General features: G+C 39.6%; 1 protein-coding gene across 3 annotated transcripts in view; it reads right to left on the bottom strand.

Annotated features, from left to right (window-relative positions):
• The window catches only part of FRMPD4 (FERM and PDZ domain containing 4), a 216,760-nt gene that overhangs the window by 121,970 nt on the left and 75,985 nt on the right, over nucleotides 1–18,805 (bottom strand). Inside the window, exon 1 of one of the 3 annotated variants that reach the window (XM_083612100.1) lies at nucleotides 6,976–7,191. The exons of the other annotated variants lie outside the window; for them this stretch is intronic. The gene's annotated coding sequence lies outside the window, so the exon portion shown is untranslated. Of the gene's footprint in view, nucleotides 1–6,975; nucleotides 7,192–18,805 lie in introns of those variants that run through there. 3 annotated transcript variants of the gene reach the window in all.

Raw genomic sequence — 18,805 nt, 5'->3', positions numbered from 1 at the left:
TCCTATTTTGCCAGCAGTGGTAAATGGCTAGACTGACTATAGTATACCAAGTGAGAAGGTGGAAGTCTTATGGAGATGGGTAATTCAGCAAATGTACTTCTATGTAGACAATGCAGGCTTCCCATATCTACTTTGAATATCTGCTCTGGAAAGAAGCCTCTCTATGATTCATTGTCCTGTGCCATTTTGTAGCCACCTTCTGTCACCTTCTCAGTTTGTTGCAAACTAATAGTTCCCCACCCTTTTTACCACAATCCATTATTACAGTCTCCTGAAATTTAATCTGCCATTTAGTCCTTGGAAAATGGAACAGAACAGAGTGATTAATTGTTGTTTTTACAGCAATATCATCATCTCATCCTCATTCTACCCTTTGGATGAGGCATAGGTCTGTGCAAAAGTTAAGAGATTCAAGGACAGTTTTTGAACACAAAGTGCTCTCAGCTCCATTTTCCTGCATTAAAAAAACTCTTCAAATCTGTCTCATAATGAAGGACTTTTATTGTTTTAAACTGGTGTTTTAATGCAAAGATTGCATTTTCAAAATAAATATCATTTTAAAGTACGGTAGTTCAAAGGCACCTTTGGGTAATTTTCTATGTAAATGTAAAGTTACATATACGTGCTTTATCTTCATTATTCCATCTAAACCTTTTCATTTATACTCCTCCCACAAAAGATTTATTTCCCCATGATCTCTGAAGCTCTTTAGTTACCAAGGAGATCTGTTCCTTTGTCAGCTGTGAAATACGGCCTTTGATATTTTATTGATCTGGTGTAAACCTGCCAACATCCCTATACAGCATGAAAGAAACTTATATTTCAACATAATCTAATGGAACATCAATAAAATAAAATCCAACCTTTCTCTAGTTACTCTCAAAATGAACTATTTGCATAATTCATTTCATCATGAAAGTCCTTAAAACAACATTATTTTACTGAATTTCTATGCAAGGACTTTTAATATCTGCATAGAAATGTGTTTCATGCTTCACTGGGATGATATTATATGTTTGAAATGTGAAGCACTAAATTTACACTGAGATTAACATGTTCCACAAAAGAGAAATATGGTGGCTATTGACTAAATACTTGAGCCACTGAAGTCTCCAACATAGGTCTTACACCTCTAGCTTCATATGACTTTCGCAGTTCATGGAACTTAGTTTAGTTCCAAAACTACTGCAGCTATTTGAACTAATTTTCCAGTCTTCTGTAAATGTGAACCAGCTCTAAGAGTATACCCCTCCCCCATCCACCCCAAACACCTTACAGTTTAGAAATATCTGTAGGAGGTGAACTTATTTTGGAGAACAAGAACTGCTCTTGTGCTACAGTGACTTAATTCCGCTGCTCCACTGGGATCACAAAAACTATATTTGCAATTGCTGAGCTACATGCTCAGCAAATTCATATTCTAGAGTTGTACCTGGGGTATTTGGATTCAGACTGCACATAAGAAACTGTATTTTTGAAGGTTAAAAAAAAGCTAGCACTTGATAGAAACAAGGTTCTACTAAATCACACCAGTCCAAAGAGTGAAATGGTGGGTTGATAATTATACCCTTCCCCCTAGTACAGTCATACCTTGGTTTTGGAACAGCTTAGTCCCAGAACGCTTTGGCTCCCAAACACCGCAAAACCAGCAGTGACTGTTCCGCTTTGCTAACTATTTTTGGAAGCCGAACATCCGACAGGGCTTCCACGGCTTCCAAGGAAGCTCCTGCAGCCAATCAGACGCTGCACTTTGGTTTTCGAATGGACTTCCGGAACTGATTCTGTTCGACTTCCAAGGTACGACTGTATTTTGCTGTTGTTGTTTTATAATGTATCAGACCTTCATACCCCACATGCATAGATGCTCAGAGCAAATAATAACTTTACGGACTGCTTCATTAGCATCAACAGAAAGTAATGCACAAAGTGGTCTGTACCTCATTTATTTGCATTAGTATCCGACCACCGCATCAACTCCCCTCAATTATGTTTTTTGGGAGGAGGGTCTATAAAGAGACACCAGTTTCAAATAAATGTGAAGCAGTCCAGCTCCTAGAATCCTAGAATGGAAGGGACCACAAGGATCATCGAGTCCAACCTCCTGCAATGCAGGAATCTTTTGCCCAACGTGGGGCTCCAAAGAAAACTCTAAGGAGTAAACCCTCTCTAAGACAGTTGGATGGCACCTTGTTCTCCTCCTTCTGGCAAGTCCTGCAGCCAAGCAGGTGCCAAACATATTGCTCTGCATTCCTTTGGACCACATCAGTGAGGCTGAGAGTGGGGTCTTGTTGTCTGGGAAGCCCAGGATCTCCATATGCACTGCCCAGGCTTGCATCCCAGAGAGGTCACTTTGGTGCTGCTAATGCAGCAAAATCAGTGCAGGATGGAGCAGTTACAAATCAGCTTTCTCTGCAGCCACAGCAGGTGCTGTGATTCTCCAGCAGTTTAACTTCACCTCTGGAGGTGCACTCCACTGTCTCTTGAGACAGATGGATGCCAACAAACCACTTAATATTCTGAAAATCTTTAAGCAGTGTGTACAACATAAAAACAGTAAACAATCTCACTAAAACAACAAGAACATAAAAACAGTTTTTTTTAAAAAAGCATATTAAAACATAGCAGGGATTCGGGGAACTCATACAGATAAAAACAGGGGCTGGCTGGTCTTACGGCCCAGGCAAAAAGATACGTCTGTACAAAATGTCTGAAGCAACTGAGGGTTGCTGCTTCTTGTATTGTGTCAAATTTATGATCCTGACCCTGGCATGAAACATTCTGCTGAGTTAGTTTGCCCTTGTTCTTTCTATTACTTTATCATGCTGCTATTCATAAAAATGGGATTTTATAGGTATAATACAATATTTCTACGTATTAGAGATGAACAGATTTTTCCTACCAGTTGCACTGTTGTTATGTGGCTTTGCTCTCCCAAATCTTCACTGTCTTCTTCATAATTTAACATGGAGAATGTCTGAACTTAAATCCTGGGAATGGTGCATGGCAGATTTTGGAATTGCACCACTTTCCTTATTATGCATAAAATATTACACTAGTTTTCACTTATGCCCAGGGCTTTTTTTCAGCCAGAACTCACCAGAACGCCATAGCCATCATAAGAGAACAAGAGAGGCATTCGTGGTGAGTTCTGGCACCTATATTTCTAGAAAAAATAGCACCAATTATACATAATGAACAAGGAATACCAGATGCTACATGGAATTCCAACAGGACAATCCCTATGGTCCAGCGGAGCCACAAAGGGCTCGTCTACACTTCTGCTTGTTCTGCGCCTAGAAAACATGGGTCTGAGATGTTTTGTGTTCTCCCCACAGTTTCCCCCTGGAAAATACACCCTTTAATGCCAAATTAGACCATATGGCAGTCTGTGGATAACCCGATTGCTGTTTGGTCTGATTTAAGAGTAAACCCCAGGTTTTCCCAGGGGAAAATGGTGGGGCAAACAGAGGTGGGGTCTAGCTGGTGTACCGTAGCCACAATCCTACACCAAATCTAACAGAAATGACATAAGGTTCCTCTGAGGAAAATTTCCTAGGAGGAGGGTTCAGCTCTGACTGTGGTGTATGATTTTACACACACAACACTAATAGCACGGCACATACCATTGGGACTGGCCTCTCCATCAGGGGAAGAAGATTTTGATGAGGGAAAGGAAAGGAAGACACATTCATTTCCTTTCAAGGAAGAAAGGAAACCAAAGCATACAGGATCTACAGGAAGCAAAATGATGGCACCCCATTTATTTGTGGCACCCCTTTCCTTCCTTTTTCTGCCATTACCACCCCTCCCCCATTTTTATTTGCTGCCTGAAATTGGGTCACAGAATCTCCAGCCTTGTCTTAGGACATGAGATCTTTGGGACAAGCCTGTCCCTGTACATCTGGCATACACTGGGGATAGCAACGTGTCGCAAGCCAAGCAACAGGGCAAACCCTTCCACCTCCATTTTCCAGCCAGGATAAAGATGATAAAGATAAAGATAAGATAAAGATAAAGATAAAGATAGTACTTTATTTATACCCTGCCCATCTGGCTGGGTTTCCCCAGCCACTCTGGGCGGCTTCCAAGAAAATATTAAAATAGTCCGTCAAACATTAAAAGCTTCCCTAAACAAGGCTGCCTTCAGATGTCTTCTAAAAGTCTGATAGTTGTTTTTCTCTTTGACATCTGGTGGGAGGGCGTTCCACAGGACGGGTGCCACTACCAAGAAGGCCCTCTGCCTGGTTCCCTGTAACTTGGCTTCTTGCAGCGAGGGAACTGCCAGAAGGCCCTCGGCGCTGGACCTCAGTGTGGCTAGTTTCCAAGGATACACAAATTACTGTGCCTAGTGGCTAGATGAAACTGTTCTCCAAACCATATCCCTGCAAAGGACACAGGTTACCCAAGAATATGATACTTATTACCCTGTGTAATCACTCACTGAAAATATACAATGATTCATTTTAATAAACCAGGTGTAGGCCCAAGCAAAATAGACACATCTTGCTGAATATACACACTGCCTGCTATGTGAAAGGTAGAGTGCTATTTAAAAAAGAGCAGGTTTTGGAACCACTAGATATGTAACCACTTGTTTCCTATTTCATGTCTGCTAATGGCAAAATATTATTTAATTTCTCCTCATATTCTCAGTGAGAATATACCTTCCTTTTTAAATATCACAATTCCCAGTTTCCATACTGTTCAATATAAAGAATAATAAGACAGTGCGATGTTGGAAATAAGGAACTTTCATAGCATTGTAAACAAGGAAATCACACCTCCAAACAAAAACATTAAGGCATAAATTCCAGAAAAGTAAGTTTTCACCTCCATTAGACGAAACAGCACTGCCATTAATGCCTGCAGTTTTTTCCCCAACAAAACACTAAAAATATTAAAACACATGGATATTACCAAGACAAATGTAAGCACTTTTAAAATGCTTTTGTTTCAGTGGGAGAAATTCAAGAATGTATTTAAACCCTTCCATTGAAATCAATGGGAACTTAAGGATAACCCTGACTTGATCACCTCCATTCAAAAAGGCTAAAAAGTGAAACTTGAGAAAGCTCATTGTTAATATGAGGCAAAAGTTTAACTGAACTTCACAACACATCACCTTGCTGCTAACACAGAAGAGAACACAGAGCACACAGAAAGAACATTCTCTTACCTCAGAAGTCTTTAATGGGTCGGAACAATTTGGATTGTCTCTTGCCTTTTCTATGCACAACCATAAAATTTTAAAAGAGCTCTTTGCCAGTCTCCACTGCACCAGATAAAAATAAAATGCACAAGCTAGAGCATTTGACAAATGGAGGTACCAATGCAATCCCTCACCCTAATTTATTGCCAGACAACTTGTCACTTTCTCCCTCTCTTTTCTTATTGGATCCTTCTTGGAATGTGAGCCAGCTCACAGTCACATCAGCATAAAGCAGCAGAAATAGCAAAACAGTCTCACAGGTCTTTAAAAAAATGTTTTATATGACAACAGTTCACATAATCATTTGCCATCCAGAAAAATAGCTCCTTCTGAAAAATTCACCAGGGCATTAATTTACTAGTGCAGCAGGCTCTGTTTATTTAGAATTTGTGGTCCTCATGTATAGGACTGCCACAGGCCTTCTTAAATTATCAGTCTTAAACACGGATTAAATCTACTTTCATGCAATAAATGGAAAACAGCCCCTTATGATACTCCTTTCCCAATGTGCATGAAATAAATTGCAGCCTATGACTAGGTTGTAATATTCAAAAGAGGACTCCAGCCAGTAAACGTGAGGATATAGGAACTGAACCTATACTAGGCTGAACTCACATCCAGAGAATATATATGCTCAAATAGCAGTGACATGAGGCTTACTACACAGTTTTGCAGCTGCTCTTTCAGGCACACCAATCAAGTGGTTCCAATGGCAAGGTTTGTTACTAATTAGTGAAATTCTTCAGCAACGCAGTGTGTGAGTGTGTGTACAAGTGCGTGCATACACTCATGTGTGCATACATTTTTAATCTGAAACTTTTTGTTCCTTACAGGAAGTAAATTTTCACCAGCAAACTCTGCAGATTCATAATAAACTGAGTGTTAGCAGCAAACATTTTCTACAGATTTCTGTCTCTGAAATATCATTTTCATCCTTTGCATAAAATAACAGTGTTGCAGTGCTATAGAATATACTTTTTGGCTCAGTGAAACTTGAGGCCTATTTAGTAATGCAAGTTGCCTAATGTTCAAGGAGGAAAACACACGAGAAGCAAATCCTCACTGACATTGTGCAATCACTTCCAAGAGAGTAATTTCTCTTTTCTCTCAATATAGCTGCAAAATCTGAAGCCAAATAAGTTTGAAACATGCATGTGCCTGGAAGTTACACAGAACATTAATCTTAACCTTCTTGTTATTATCTAGTACTCTCATTCATTTGCTGTGCCAAATTAATACTGTTTCTAAAATATCAAGTAAAGAAGCAAGATGATACCCATACCCCATTGCAAACAAACATCCAATTCCACTTAAATGAAGAATTTAGTGCAATACTGAAGAAATGATCAAGTCTAGGATTGCTTCTCTGTATATTAAGCTTCCATGGCTATGAACGCCCAATAACCAAAAAGCATGTCTCAAAGGTATACTTTTGCTCACAAAAAAATATTGCTTTGGGATAGTCATATCAAACATTCTCATTTACAGTCTCATTTCGTTTCAGCACTAAAATAGAGAGGTACAGGAGGGGGGGGTGAGAGAAAGAATGAGGGAAGGGGGAGAGAAAGAGAGAGGAAAAAATGAATGAGAGCTCTGCAGTGCTGTTACAATTTTAAGAAGCAAAATGAAGCAGCAAAACCTGGAAAGACATTTGAATCCTTTGTGGCCCCTGACACAACACTATCCATTCCATAGAATGCTACAACAGGTGACGTTGTGACGAATGCAACTTTGTAAAGCAGGTATTGGTTAAATTTCATCCAGACCTGGGCTATGCAGAAATCTGTAATCTTGCCAAACGATTCTTTGAAGAATGTCTTCAGCGTTCAAAAAGACCAGCAAATAAACATCCAGTAAAAGAGTAGGGTAAGTAGCTGACAGCTTTAACCTTTCCTCCCCACTCCCAATAAACCAGTAGATAAATAAATAAATAGACAGACAAGCAGACAGACTGTTCCCTGTTTGCTCAAGATGCTTCTCCTTCCAACATTCAATTTGAATGAGCCAGTGCAAATGCACTGCTCATCCTCTCATGAGGCCAGGATGCATTTATGTGAAACATGAGGAGAATGCCTAATGCTGAAACATACTCTCTGCATCTTCAATGAGATTTCATTACAAGGCTCTCTTTTCACTTCACTAGTACATACTATGGTACCCTGCAAGTAGTCTCTATCTTTCCTAGTCATTCATTGCAGATGCAGGAAAATGTCACTTTCAGATACGTTAACTATGCCCTCTGCAAACACCAAGCAACTACCATTCCCAGCACCCTTAACAAACCATATTTTCCAGGATACTTTCAGGGAAGTCATATGCTTTAAACATATGGTGTGAATGTGACCTATCTTCAAAAGGCGGTGCAATAGCGTTCACAAGAAATGTGCATAAACACACATGCATTGCTGCATGTTTTTAGGGCACTGAAATATCCTGTAAATTATGAAGGGTACCGGGCAACTTTAGTCATGCTCAGAGCAGACCCATTGAAATCAACATTACGTCTCTGGAGCCCATTGATTTCAATGGGTCTGCTCTGAGTATGACTTACGTGGTTATCACCCATTGTAATATGAACCATGTGTATCTATTTTAGAGCTGAACACAAGAATGTGGGGGGGGGGAACCTGGATAATCTCAGGCAAAAACAAGTAAAGTGCCACCGGCTTTAGTACAGTGGTACCTCAGGTTACATAAGCTTCAGGTTACAGACTCCGCTAACCCAGAAATAATGCTTCAGGTTAAGAACTTTGCTTCAGGATGAGAACAGAAATTGTGCTCCGGCAGCACGGCGGCAGCAGGAGGCCCCATTAGCTAAAGTGGTGCTTCAGGTTAAGAACAGTTTCAGGTTAAGTACGGACCTCCGGAACGAATTAAGTACTTAACCCGAGGTACCACTGCATTATGTTTTTATATGTGTTGGAAGCCACCCAGAGTGGCTGGGGCAATCCATCCAGATGGGTGGGGTATAATAGAATTAGCAAAATTATGAGGAGCTATTTGGGAAGGTCGCCTGTGATATGCCATTCTGTTTTTATATATATATATAAAATATTTATTGGGGTTTTACAAAAAGCAGAAATTTACAGAATAAAAAGAAAGCAAGAGAAAAAAGAAAAATACAAAAAATACAGAAATACATAGAAAAAAAGAAAATACAAAATACAAAAAAGAAAGAAATAAAATAAAATAAAATAAAGTAGAAAAAGTTAAAAACAAATCCATTTTTTTCATATCTTTAAACTCGTTTGCTTGTTTCCTTGACCTCCTCACACCTCCCTTTTTTGTATTCCCGTTCACATAGTCAGTTCAGCAAATCCTTACCCTCTTTCATTTATCTTAACTCTATATCTTAACATATTATGACTATATATTTTCATCCATTATCAATCCATTTTTACATATTCTTATTGGCCTTGTTGCTAATGCCACTTAATTTCAATCCAGCATCATTTTAACATTCATTAATTTTACAATATTTCTGCAAATAGTCTTTAAATTTCTTCCAATCTTCTTCCACCGACTCTTCTCCCTGGTCTCGGATTCTGCCAGTCATTTCCGCCAGTTCCATATAGTCCATCACCTTCATCTGCCACTCTTCCAGGGTGGGTAAATCTTGTGTCTTCCAATACTTTGCAATAAGTATTCTTGCTGCTGTTGTGGCATACATAAAGAAAGTTCTATGCTTCTTTGGCACCAATTGGCCGACTATGCCCAGGAGAAAGGCCTCTGGTTTCTTCAGGAAGGTATATTTAAATACCTTTTTCATTTTATTATAGATCATCTCCCAGAAAGCCTTGATCTTTGGGCACATCCACCAAAGGTGAAAGAATGTACCTTCGTTTTCTTTACATTTCCAACATTTATTATCAGGCAAATGATAGATTTTTGCAAGCTTGACTGGTGTCATGTACCACCTGTATATCATTTTCATAATATTCTCTCTTAGGGCATTACATGCCGTAAATTTCATACCTGTGGTCCACAACTGTTCCCAGTCAGCGAACATAATGTTATGTCCAACATCTTGTGCCCATTTAATCATAGCAGATTTAACCGTTTCATCCTGGGTGTTCCATTTCAGTAGCAAGTTATACATTCTTGAAAGTATCTTAGTTTTGGGGTCTAACAGTTCTGTTTCCAATTTTGATTTTTCCACCTGGAAGCCAATTTTTTTGTCCAAATTATAGGCCTCCCTTATTTGATAATAGTGAAGCCAGTCTCGCACTTTATCTTTTAATTTCTCAAAACTCTGCAATTTCAATTTGTCTCCTTCTTGCTCCAAAATTTCCCAATATTTCGGCCTGTGATGTGCCATTCTGGTGGCATTTACTATGCATGTATAAGAAGATGAAATGTGCTGAAGATCTAATTGCTGCTAAAATCTATCATTGCAGAGAACACTGAGAACTGCAGAGGACTTTCCCAGCCCCCGTTAGAGAAGGGGAAAATGTAGGTTAGGGTGATTGCTTAGAAGCATTTCATAATGACAGTATTTTCTACCTGAAGAAATATTTATTCATACCCACTTCCCCTATAATGGAAAACCTGTTGACCGAGACCATTTATTGCTGCCTTTACAATGTCTGGTACTAGACCCTTATTTAGCAGCAGCATATAATGGTGACTAATTCCACAAGTTGTAGGGACACCTTGAGGATAACTCTCTTATTTTCATCGACCAGAAGCCTGCAGGCAACATTTATTCCTTTTTAGCACAATCACAGCACAGTGCCTGACATTTGAAGCACATAATTTTTTCTTATTTTATTATCTGACTTCAGGTTTTCTAAACTGCTTCCTCTGAAGGAAAAGATTATACTGCACATATGGAACAGGCCCAGGCACTATAAAAAATAGGGAAGCATGTTGACCTTTGGAAGTTCCATATACTCATGTGATTTTGACTCTGGTTAGGGGAGAGATTTCAGGCAAAGTGCTGAAGGTAAGTTTCAGAGGAAGACTTCATTATCATTGCATCCACCTGCCACTATAGTGAAAGAGAAAGCCTATTTTTTATTGCAAGAAAGTGGACTGTAGCACTACAATTTATGCTTATAGCAGCCTTCCTTAATATGGTGCCCTCAAGCTGTTTTGGATTGCTGGGATAGCTCAGTTGGTACAGTGGTACCTTGCAAGACGAAATTAATTCGTTCTGCGAGTTTTTTCGTCTTGCGAATTTTTCGTCTTGCGAAGCACGGATTCCCACCTCTTCAAGCAATGCACCCTGGGTATTAGCGGTTTTAAGAAAAAGGAAACAAACTTGCAAGACGTTTTCGTCTTGCGAAGCAAGCCCATAGGGAAATTCGTCTTGCGAAGCAACTAAAAAAACAAAAAACTCTTTCGTCTTGCGAGTTTTTCGTCTTACGAGGCATTCGTCTTGCGAGGTACCACTGTAGATTAATCTCAGGGTTGTGGGGTTGAGCCCCACATTGGGCAAAAGAGTCTTACATTGCAGGGTGATGACCCTTGTGGTTCCTTCCAACTCTACAATTCTATGATTCTATCAGCATTCCTGTCAAGATACGACAGGAAACAACTGGAGACATTTTTGTTCCAACAAGCTATTCACAGTTGGATCACTATTTCTCTGCCATGGGTCTACACTTTGTTTTGTTTGTAAATTCATCATCATGTTATTTTATATGCTGTTTTTAAATCGTATTTGGTACACTGCCTTGGGATATATGTGGAAGGCAATTAATAAACACCACCACGGATAATAATAATAATAATCAGCCCCAACCACCATGGGGTTAATGGGATTTCAGATCCAAAATATCTGGAGAGTCCAGCCTGGAGACGGCTGGTTTATAGCAATATTTAGGCTACAGCTTAAACTGGATATGTGGGCATCTTAGAAAAGTAAGTCATTTTCATGGAATTTAATTGTGGCACAGGATCTTAATCCACCTGAACAAATTGACCCAAATATAATATAATCAGCTTTTTTTTGCCACCTCCCATTCTTATTTTCTTTTTAAAAAATGATTCTGAGCCCTGGCCATAAATGTAAAGCATAGCAGTTTTGAAAACTGAATGAATTTATATCCATGTCTGCTCAGAAACAAGCCTGAACAAGTTCCATGTGGTTTAATGCCCAACAAGCAAGTTATCAGATTGCAAACTAATTCTTGATCAGTGTACTCTGATCATTTCTTCTACTCCTGCTAATGTCTTAATTTGTTTACAATAATATTCTAAATATTCAATAAACAGTTTCCATTCTATATTAAAAAGTTTATCATCTTGGTTTCTTATTCTTCCAGTAAATTTTGCCATTTCTGAGTATTCTAATAGCTTCTGTTGCCATTCTTCTTTGGTCGACATTTTCTTCTTTCCATCTTTGGGCAAAAATCACTCGAGCGGCAGTGGTCGCATAAATAAATATTTATATTGCTTAGGTAACTCTAATCCACATAATTCCCACAGCAAACATAGTGGAAATTGAGACCTGTCTTCAATCTATGTAGAGTAGCAAGGTAGTGCTCCTTTCAGCATAGAGACTTTGCTAATTATGAGACACATTGCTAATGGTTAGTGTGGAAAATAATTCTTCCACTGTCTGTCCCTTTGCTAATCTTCCAAATTGCTGCAATCAATTGACTGGTGCAAGGGAAAAAAACCATTGTGCTGCTGAAATATTATGCAACAATCCCACAAGCTCATCAGTGAGGGAAGGAACGGCCTGGGTCTATCCATCCCCCCCTCCCTTTCAATTGGCAATTAAGCCCACAAATGAGAGAAATGGTTATGTGCTGAAAGTAGGCTTTACTGACAAAAGAATAGTAGAGGTAACATTCCTCGGGTCCTCCCTCATATCTGATGTATAGATGGCTATGATGGCATGGGGACAGCTGCTGAGACTTTACCAGGCCAGGAACCTTTTGACATTCTTGGACAACATGGCCCAATGCGTACCATCTCAGTTCCCTCTGGACTGGGGCAACTGCATTGTTATGACTCCATGGAGTCTTCTACTTCCTGATTAGAAGATTATTCTCTTCCTTGGAGAATAGAAGTCTTCCATTACAAGCGGCTGCTATTTCCACAAGAATTTCCTTTTAACATTAGTAGCTCTGGTCTGGCAGCTCCATCAATTTAGATGACCAATGCATTAATCCAATATAGTTTCAGTTACTCCTAAGTGTTCAAAGTACACCAAGCTCTCTAGTTTAACAGGCTTTGGGTTCTTAAAACTGAGGGTCTTGGGAGCAAGCCAAGCAGGAACAAGGTGGGAAGATTTTATGAATGCTCATCTTTGGCCAAGAGTATAGAGAAACTCAATATAGAAGCCAAGTTGCCTGGGCCAATCTGTATGCATTATGTAACCCTCAAGGACCCCAAAGATTGGATTTAACTGCAAGGGGCTTCTCCTCACTTGCCAGAGTCCCCTCCCCCCACATAAATTCTAGGGCTTTGTTCTGACTGTGTGATTTGCAGTGCTGTTTGCACACCAAGTATGTGTGAATTATATTCACGCATTTAGCTCTATGCATGAAAAGGAGAATAACAGCAGAAGAATAAGAGCGATTCCTTTCTTCCAGCTGTCTCAGAGGATGCTCTGCTTCATGCAAGTGAGCTGCAGCAAATCAGGTGGTAAATCAGAAGCTTGAGTGCTCTTAACCTTTGAAGAGTTGGTCAGCCAATCTAGAATTTGATTGACAATCCAGCCTGAGGCTGCAACCAGGCCCTTAAAATTAGAATTTCAGCTGGATCTTTCATAGTTTAGCAGCAAGACAGGTCACCTTGAGATATCCTGTTGTCTTCTCTCTGCAGATAGCTTGCTCTTGAGGAAATGACTGTCAGCTCACTGAATTGTCCATTGAAAGTGATCTGCTTCTCAGCCCAGTGACTCTTTTAGTCTTTTTCTATTAGTTGCTCTGTGATTTCAGACAGCAATCTGGATAAAAACCTCAGCCCCATGTATAAACTTCCAACAGCACCCTCCTTTCTCTTTACTGCTGGTATAGTTATGGGGAGATTTAGTCTTTCCTCATGCAGATCATTCTCTAAGAAGCTGAGCCACACTCTGTATCCCAAATAAAGTTTTCTAAAGCAGAGAGTAATCTTAACTCTGAAACAGATCATTCACTAATCGCTAACCCAATTCCTATGGTACTTCTGTATTCCCTCCCCCTTCTTCTTACACTGTTTCTTCCCTCAAATGCTTATATCATGGTACAAACTTACAACACAGAACAAACACAACATGTTGGATTAATCATAACAGAAAATGCTTAAAATAAAACTGTTGGTGTCATTAAGTCTTCTGAGAAATAGAAAAATACAGAAATGTTCTCTGACATTTATTGCCGAATTCCAGTCATAGGTTAAAAAAAAAAAAAATCACCCAAGGCTCTTAACTATGGTTGAATTTACACACATATTAAAAAGTTCTGAAAATGCTTTTTTACAAAGCATTTTTTAAAATGCATTGAATTTACCATAAGGCTCACCGTCATCATCTAGTGTCACGTTGTATATTGCACTTAAAACACACTTAAAACGTCGTATTTGCAGCTATATGTTACATATAGGTTAAGTGTTTTGTTTTTGTCACAAAAGCAAGCAAAATTAATTTTTTTAAAATAAAAAAAATTCCTAGATGAGAAAGGCAATTCCCTTTTTTAAAAAAAGACTACAATAAATTGCTAATTTTTCAAAGCTTAAACAAAGCACACAATGTGAATACATAAAAAAAGTTAGATTTGTGTGGTTCTGTTGGAAACATATTGATAGTTAATACAGAGTAAACAGATACCTAAAATGCTATGAACTAATGGTTCGTGTTTGGGAACAGGCATTTTCTTTTTACTGAGTACAGTAAAAGATATCATACCAAAAAAGGTAAATTCCTTTAAAAGTTTCTGTTCTTTAGTATCTTTGGCTTGGTGCAAATGTATTACACACCATGGAATTCAGCTTCTGGGAGCGTGCCCCTCCCCCACCTCTTTTCCCTGGAGCAGGGATGGGAACCTGTGGCCCTCCAGATGATTTTAGACTCCAACTCCCATCAACCTCTGTGAGCATTGCCAATAGTCAGGGAAGATGGGAGATGTAGTTCAGCAATTTCTGGAAGCTCACAGGCTCTCCAGGCCTGCTCTAGAGCAACACTTTCCCATGACTTTTCCATCCTGACATTGAACATTATTTTACATTACCTAGGTGCTGATAACCATAGATTAAGGGCAGGGAACATTTTCTAGCTTAAGGGTCACATTACATTATGGGAAACATTTCAGGGGTTTCATGCCTGTGGGGTATATAGCCAGAGGTATAAATAGCCAGCCGTGACTTTTACTTTTTTATTTTATGCTTCATTTCAGCCATGCAAGAATCAGAGGTTTCTACCCACTCACAAATATTTCTCCATTCTCCACCCAAGTAAGCAACCTACGTTAATAGGTTAATTCCAGCCTGGCAAAGGTACTCAAGGAGGGTAAAGAGAAGGGCTGGTGGGAGGTGTGGCTTGGGGAAAGGAGTTTGGCTTGGGGGAAAGGGTATGGCTTGGGCCAGAGGCTCAGAGAAAAAGAATTTGACGGTCTCATTTGGGAACCTGAAGTTCCCTATTCCTGCCATTGTTAATACCAAACATGTAAACGTAAACCTATGGTTTTAAAGCTGCTGTTGTATCGTTCAAAATATACTATGGAATCATTTTATGATGGCACCATGGTTTGCATTAGCTTGCATGTTGAAAGTCTATGCTTCAACAAAGGCAAAAAACCGCATGCCTTTTTTCTCCGGAATTCAAATGTTTTTACTCCAGTCTTAGGCAACTGGGGGGGAAATGCAACAGCTAGGTCAAAAAGACTTAGTAAGCAGAAAGCCAACCTGCCTGCTAATACATTTTTCCAAGTCCTTCAGATAAGATCACTTTACCCTACTCTATTACCCTATTAAGATCAATGAGGCTCAAATTTAAATTGGCCAGTTCTAGAACATCTTTCTTATGAATCAAATATCTGAAGCAGTCTTTGTCCAGAACACAGAGGTATATTCACAGAAGCATGTTTGGAAAAGTCTAAGTCATAATTTGATTGACTAGGACCTTTCTTTAAGTTCTGGATCACAGCAAGGACACTGCCTCTGTAATAAGCCAACAAGCCAATTGCCATTCCTTATTGCATAGCTCCATTGGATTTGATATCTGATTTGATGTTCCCATCACTCAATCTACTTGCACATTCCTCAAATGAATACACTGTATTTCCTAAAACGACTTGGCTATTAACCCTTAACAATTATGTCCCCTCCCACTCTCTGCCAAAAAGCTGGAATGGCACAATGCTAATATTTACCTCCCCACCTTTTGCTATTATCTACAGTGGTACCTTGGGTTAAGTACTTAATTCGTTCTGGAGGTCTGTTCTTAACCTGAAACTGTTCTTAACCTGAAGTACCACTTTAGCTAATGGGGCCTCCTGCTGCTTGCTGCGCTGCCGGAGCACGATTTCTGTTCTCATCCTGAAGCAAAGTTCTTAACCCGAGGTACTATTTCTGGGTTAACGGAGTCTGTAACCTGAAGCGTATGTAACCCGAGGTACCGCTGTATTTAAATTCTTACAGACATTTTGAAATTATAATGAACTTTAAAAAATAATAATCAATGTCCATTTGTTACCATGCCTTTGAGTAAGCACACTTCAACATCATGGAAAAAGTCGGGAGGCCAGCATCCATCCATCCAATCAATGATTATTGCTTAGAGCATAATCACTGTGGCCTTTTTTTTTTTTAACCATATAAGTAGGTCTCAACTCTCTGCAGGACAGAGGTTTGCCACACAAACAAATGCACCACAGACATTATCAGATGTTATTTGAAAACTATTAACCGTGACATTCCAGGTGATCTTTCTTGTTTGCTTCACAATAAAAAAAAGGCAAGCACTGGAAGATTAATATTTTTTAACACAAAACCTTACATCTGCTCACAACAGATGGCTCAGTTTTCAACTTCTTTTATGCACATGTTGTGTTTCTTCCATATTTAAGTGTTGCATAAATAAAACCTCTTTCATGATATTGCAAAGTTACTTTCAAAGTGCATATGCGTGGGCAGGGGGCAATTATAGGAATAGCATACCCATTTCTATTTAACTTTAGAAAAGAGAGGTTTCAGTCGCTGCCTGCACAGAATACTAGTCAAGGTTAGTTAGTATACAATAAGCCAGGAGTGGCACACCTTGTCCCAGTGCACCCTAGCAAGAAATGATTACCTTGACCACACTGGTGAAGTATCCAAGCCTAAAAGACTTCAGTGAGTTATCTCTGCCCATCCCACTCCCCACAACTTCACACAGATGTTTGTTTTCAGAAGGGGTGCTGGTTGGCAAGTGACAGTGAATCCCATAACAAGCTAGACAAAAATTCGAGAGCTTTGGGGCTTATATTTCTGAACTAGGTACAGTTCACATTCCAACACAGTTCAATCCTGAAATTTTTCAAGTACAATGGCTTTCTATACTCTTCCCTTGATTTAAGATACCTACTCTTGATCACCAGGCAATCTGTAAGGAGTTGATTGTCTGTCAGATGTTATGTGGTTTGGCCCAAAAAGTCTTATAGTCCTATAACAGAAACTATTGGGGAAATGCTGTCAGATTTTGGCTACAGTGATAGATTTAGCACAAGCTATAACTTATAAGACATCAGTTCCCGTTTTTGTAGTCTGCAGAGGATCCGATGTTTATCAAAGATGTTTGCACACTTGCCTGGAGGGCATGGTGTGTAGAAGGGAAAAGATGCCTCTTCAAAGATATGTGTGTGAGATAGAGGTGGGGAGTGCAGAACTACGAGGGAAAAGGCGATTGTCATTATCTACTTGGCTGCTCTATGCATTTATATGAAGAGCACAGATTATTCTGCCATTTGGTTTCTTCTTCTTGTACACAGGACAGCCACCAGAAATAATAGTCCCATGTCAATTTTCACCTTCCCATTTCAACAAGGTTTAGTTCATCTTACCGCATCTTTACTAGTACGCACCATTGCTATCATGTGTTTCCCTGCCCAGAACCCTTGGCTGTCATTTTTAGATAGAAGGAAATGGGCTTCACAAAGACATGAGGACATAGGATGCACTGAACTAGAAACACACCTACTATTTAGGGATGGGGCGGGGGGCAGTCTCGTTTTCTTAACACTGTGCAGTCCTGCCTCAAAAACACTAATCTGAGTATGGTGTTATTCCATCTGCCGCTCATGTTCCGCTAGCAGCCAATCATTCCCAGAGCCCAAGCATTTAACGCCCATACTCTGTAAGTGCAACCATCACCACAGATTTGACACCCTAGGGCTTATTACATACGCATGCTGACCAAGAGTTTACTCTTTGAGCTGTTTTATTGGCCAGTACCAAGTTTAAGCTGGGTTCACAAATGGCCAATTGCACATGCCTATACAAGCAGATGCTATGACAGCATTAACCTTAAATGCAAGTTGTTGACACACTGCTGCAATAACAGTGGTGGGGGTGGGGGGAGAGCCAAAAGAAAACAATACGTTGATTTAACACTTAGATGTCTGAAAACAAGTGCAATTAATATATTAGAGATCTCTATAACTCTATAATGTGTTGTGTTGTACTGTTGTACTGTTGTACTGTTTTATTGTTGTTAGCCGCCCTGAGCCCGGCTTCGGCTGGGGAGGGCGGGATATAAATAATTTTTTTTTTATGATATTGATGATGATGATGATGAACATCAAAACAAAATTACTTTTGACTGAATAGCCTTGAAAGACCATAAGGTCACGACCCTTTCATATCTAAACCTCGTTTTAAGAACAGCCTGGTTTAAGAACGATTTGGTTCACGAACTCCACTAAACCGGAAATAGTGTCTTGGTTTGAGAACTTTACCTCAGTTTAAGAATGGAATCCAAATGGTGGAAGGGCACTGGCGGCGGGAGGCCTCACTGGGGAAAGCGTGCCTTGGTTTAAGCAGGGCTTTGGTTTAAGAACGGACTTCCAGAACGGATTATGTTCGTAAACCGAGGTACCACTGTACATATATATTGCAATCCATTTACTTCAGCTTGATAATAGCCAGCCAAGCTGCTTCTTTTAACTGCAGCACAATAGGCTTTTATTTTAACATACCATAAATATTCATGTACTTCCTCATTTTCTGAAGTTGTACCTTGTACAATGAATAATACAAGTCATTTTAGTCTAAACGAGGCCCTGCTTGGTCATTTGGTAGCAGGTTAAAAAGCAGCCCAAGCTGGCATTGAGGATGTATCGGCTACACTGCATCGTGAAGAAGGAGGACGTAACATGATTTCTTCCCTCAGGGCTTTCGTCTAACTGAGCCAAGGAAGGAAGCTGCAACTTGGCAAATAAAATGGCTGCCTAGGAGCCAAGCAAGGAAGTGGACTGAAACATGAAATGCTGCCAAGATTTGTTCAGCTTTCCCAGATACGAAAATTAATTGAGTAATGAAAATGAACCACAATGTATTTATTATAAGACTGTTTTAGTAATAAACCTTATAATGGAATTTTAACCCCTTGCACCACATTTTATTTTTTCCTCATAAAATGTTTGTTTCACACCTCACCACCTCCATGTATCTCTCAAAACCCTCTTG

This window comes from Podarcis filfolensis (genome assembly GCF_964270895.1).
Source record: "Podarcis filfolensis genome assembly, chromosome: 4".
In the NCBI taxonomy this organism is placed as follows: Eukaryota; Metazoa; Chordata; class Lepidosauria; order Squamata; family Lacertidae; genus Podarcis; species Podarcis filfolensis.
Note: the sequence above shows the minus strand (reverse complement) of the source record. Positions and strands in the feature narration are given on the sequence as shown.